At 47.2% G+C, this 4,630-nt stretch overlaps 1 pseudogene; it reads left to right on the forward strand.

Annotated features, from left to right (window-relative positions):
* The window catches only part of LOC105552316, a 48,370-nt pseudogene that overhangs the window by 21,686 nt on the left and 22,054 nt on the right, over window positions 1–4,630 (forward strand).

Consider the following 4,630-nt stretch of genomic DNA (forward strand, 5'->3'; position numbering starts at 1 on the left):
AAAATAACAGTTGTTGGAGAAGATGAGAAGAAATTGGAACTACTACACATTGTTGTTGGGAAGTGGAAATGGTACAGCCACTGTAGACACAGACTGGCCATTCCTCAAAAAGTTAAACATCGAATTTCCATGTGATTCAGCAAATTCACACCTAGATATAGACCCCAAAAAGTTAAAAACAAGGACTTGAACAGATGTTTGTACACAAATGTTCACAGTGTGCTATTCACAACAGCCTAAAGTGGAAACAACCTAAGCGTCCATTCACAGATGAGTGGCTAAACAAAATGTGGCACATAACACTATGGACTATAATTTAGCTGTAAAAACAATGACATTCTGATACAGACTACGACATGGATGGACCTCAGTGCTAAGACACGGGGCTAAGAATGAGCGTGGTGGCGTACACCTGTAATCCTAGCACTTTGGGAGGCCAAGGCTATCCAAGAGGATTGCTTGAGCCCAGGAGGTCAAGACCAGCCTCAGCAACATGGCAAGACCCTGTATCTCCAAAAATAGAAAAAAAAAAAAAAAAGTAACCAGGTATGGTGGCAAGCACCTGTAGTCCCAGCTACTCAGGAGGCTGACGCAGGAGGATGGGTTGAGCTCAGAAAGTCAAGGCTAGAGTGAGCCGTGATCATGCCACTGCACTCCAGCCTGGGCAACAAAGCGAGACTCTGTCACCAAAAAAAAAAAAAAAGTGCTAGTTGAAAGAAGCCAGACACAAAAAAATACTACATAATTTCAAATTCAGAAACCATACAGACAAAAAGTGGTTACCAGGGCCTGGGGGAAGGAATAATGAGGCGTTACTGCATAATGGGTATGAAGTTTATGTTTGAGATAATGAAACAGTTTTCTAAATAGGTAGAGGCAATGATTACATGGCATTGTGAATGTGATTAATTCCACTGAATTATATGTTACAAAACAATTAAAATTACATATCTTATGTTATATATACCTTGCCACCATAAAAACAATAAAAAAAAATAGAAGTGGGAAAGACCACTTAACTAAACCCACAAGAATGAAAATGTCATAATAAATGAGAGTAAGAGAACAGGCTTGATGGTGGAGCTATCTTGAAAAATAACAGGCTGGGCATGGTGGCTCACGCCTGTAATCCCAGCACTTTGGGAGGCTAAGGCAGGAGGATTGCTTGAGCCTAGAGTTCAAGACCGGCCTGGGCCACATGGAGAAACCCCATCTCTACAAACAAAAACAAAAGCCTACAAAAATTAGCTAGGGTTACGCCTGTAGTTGCAACTACTCAAGAGGCTGAGGTGAAAGCATTGCTTGAGCCCAGGAGGTCAAGGCTGCAGTGAGCCGTGATCATGTCACTGCACTCCAGCCTGGGTAACAGAGTGAGAACTTTCTCAAAAAACAAAAAGGAAAAGAAGCTTATTTCTATGATATTTAACATATTTTACATTATGTTTCAATGAGCATATTTTACATTGTGTTTCAATTAATTAGTAACTCAAAACAGAGACAAAATGAGGAGCCACGGTGACTCAGGCGTATTGTCCTGGCGCATAAGGAGGAGACGCCAGGCGTTCGAGGCCAGCTTAGGCAACATAGAAACCTCTCATCTATATAACCAAAAAAAAAGAAAAAAAAAAAAAAACAGAGACAAAAATTAAGTCTTCATTTTTTTCTCCCCCCAAAAAAAATAATATCCTTCCCTTAAAGACACCCGAGCTGAGCACACACATACCTCTACTGCGGGGCAGGAGGGATGTCTGAGTGCAGTCTAATTCGATGGTGGTCTGCTCCCTGGTGAATGATTTTGCATCTTGAGGTCTTTTGTTTCCCTAAGGTCATAAATATATGGGAAACCAAGAAACCTCTGGCCTCATAGGAAAAGTGGTTATAGCACCGTGAGCAGTAGACAAGGCCAACTCCATGATCTGTGAGGCCCAGTGCAAGGTGAAAACGCAGGACCCCTTGTGGAAAAGGTCTTAAGAGTTTCAAGACTGGCTGGACGCGGTGACTCACGCTTGTACTCCCAGCACTTTGGGAGGCCAAGGTGGGAGGATCACTTGAGGACAAGAGTTGGAGACCAGCCTGGCCAATATAGTGAGACCCCATCTCTACAAAAAAATTTAACAATGTAGGTGGCTGTGGTGACATGAGTCTGTAGCCCCAGCTGTTTAGGAGGTCAGGGAGGGAGGGAGTCTCGCTTGAACCCAGGAGATCGAGGCTGCAGTGAGCCATGACTGTACTGCTGCACTCCAGCCTAGGTGATAGAGCAAGACTCTGTCTCGAAACAAACAAACAAACAAAAAGGGTTAAGGCTATACCACCAGAGTGTTTAACCACGGGCACTTCTGAGTGAAGGGCTCTGTGTGACACACCTAGAAAGCTGTCCCTGGCTGTAGCTAAGAGCCTAGAGTATTCAGGTAGAAGTTCAGAGAAAGAAGAGGTACCTGAGTGGCCCCCAGGTACCAGTGGGGTTCACATAGCTGAGGAGGACACAATCAACTGACGGGCCCAACAGCCATCCCCACGCCTTCTCGCCTGCTGCTTCTCGCTGCAGGGGCTGAAAACCTGTCTCTTCTCACAGTCTTTCACAGCTAAAGGGAGCCTTCTGCTGGCTCCCCATGCTGACGATGGGACTGATGGGGAAATCTGCTAGGAGGCTTCAGAGAGTTTTTACTTTCCTGATAAAAGGAACAGCTCAGCCACCACCACCTGGGTTCCCCTTACTTGCCCTTGAATGCAATATCAAGTCTGTAGCTGCAATAGCCATCTAACAAGGACAAGGTGATGTGCATGCGACCCCACATGCTAAGTGTGGCAGAGCAGAAGCACCTGCGTATGTCCTCCATCACACGGTGAGCAGCCCATACAAAGCTAGCACCCGCCCACCTCCAGGTCTGTCTCCTTCTACCACCAAACCCACCTATCCCCACCCCTAACACCACCATCTTCCTATGGGGCACACACTCCACGCTTCTCCCCAGCCTGCACACCCACCCAACCAAACTTACCAGGCCCGGGTGAAGCTCCAGCTAAATGCTAGCTCATAACTCTTTCTTTCTTTTTTTTTTTTAATTTTTTTATTTTTGAGACAGAGTCTTGCTCTGTCACCCAGGCTGGAGTGCAATTGCAATGGTGCAATCTCAGCTCACTGCAACCTTCGCCTTCTGGGTTCAAGCAATTCTCCTGCCTCATCCTCCCCAGTAGCTGGGATTACAGGCACCCACCATTACGTCCGGCTAATTTTTTGTATTTTTAGTAGAGATGGGGTTTCGCCATGTTGGCCAGGCAGGTGTTGAACTCCTGACCTCAGGTGATCTATCCACCTCAGCCTCCGAAAGTGCTGGCATTACAGGTATGAGCCACCACACCTGGCCCATAACTCTTCTTAAGGGCTCTTGGGAAATCCTGTTGGACTAAATACACTGGGTTGCATCCCCATCTTATTCTTCACTCATCCAAGGCCAAGCTAGGTTCAGCCCTGGGCATCCTGTCCAACGCAGAGAGAACAAAAGCAGCTCACTCTCACAGTGTTCTGTGTGCTCAGCTCAAAGTTTTCATCCATCCTCATTGGATCCTTGCCTATGAGGTAGATATTTTCATCTCCATCCGACCAAGGGGGAAACTGAGGCTCAGAGCAACTCTCCCACCCAAGGTCACTGCCCAGGTCTTGATCAGGAAGTATTCCCACACTCACACCCTGGAATCCTCATTGTACAAGATTTGGAACCTCAACTCAGCTGGACGCTGGAGAGCCTCACTGTCTTCTACCCGCCTCCTCCTGCAGGCGACTAAAGACTCACAGTCCTTCTTCTCCCTCCTCCCATCTCCACGTCCTCCAAGTCTCCTGCAGTAAACAGTCCAGAAGGGCCCAGAGCCAAGGCAGAAACTTCATTAGCAAACCGCATTTCAGGGGCACTGTCGGGCCCTGCTATTTCAAGGCTGCTCTGAGTCCCAATGTCCCTACTAATGGGCAATGCATGTCCCACAGTCCAGCTTGATTTAGAAGACTGTGATGGCCTCCTCCAGGAAGCCAGCAATACAGCTCACTGCAGACTGAGTGAAGAGGGATGGCCAGGGAAGAGAAGGAACCTGCTGCAGGCCCTGATCTGGCCCAGGCGAAGTTGACAAGAGCAGCTGCTATTTACCGAGCACTCACTTCCCTTGTGCCAAGACCTTAGATAAGCGCCTCATAGCCCTGCATGCCTCCAAACTGCCCTCTAAGTTGAAGACCATTATTCACATTTTACAAATAGGGAAACTGAGGCCCAGGGACATTAAGTCCCTTGCCCAAAGAGCCTGCACAAACAAGCAGCCTGGCAGAATTCTACCCTGGGCCCCCTCGACCTCCAAATGCTCAGCTTTTAATTCTTTAACTCTATGGACTCCCAGAAACCTGGTTTTGGGTAGGACACCCCCTAGCTAAGATGTCACTTTGCACAGAGATAAGGTTATAATGGCCATGGGTAATCAAGAACAAAAGTATTGACGAGGCACCATGGCTCACACCTGTAATCCCAGTACTTTAGGAGGCGGAGGCAGGCAGATCACTTGAGGCCAGGAGTTCGAGACCAACCTAGCCAACATGATGAAACCCGTCACTACTAAAAATACAAAAATTAGCTGAGCATGGTGGGGCACA

Source organism: Mandrillus leucophaeus, unplaced genomic scaffold, assembly GCF_000951045.1.
Source record: "Mandrillus leucophaeus isolate KB7577 unplaced genomic scaffold, Mleu.le_1.0 Scaffold55, whole genome shotgun sequence".
Taxonomy (NCBI): domain Eukaryota; kingdom Metazoa; phylum Chordata; class Mammalia; order Primates; family Cercopithecidae; genus Mandrillus; species Mandrillus leucophaeus.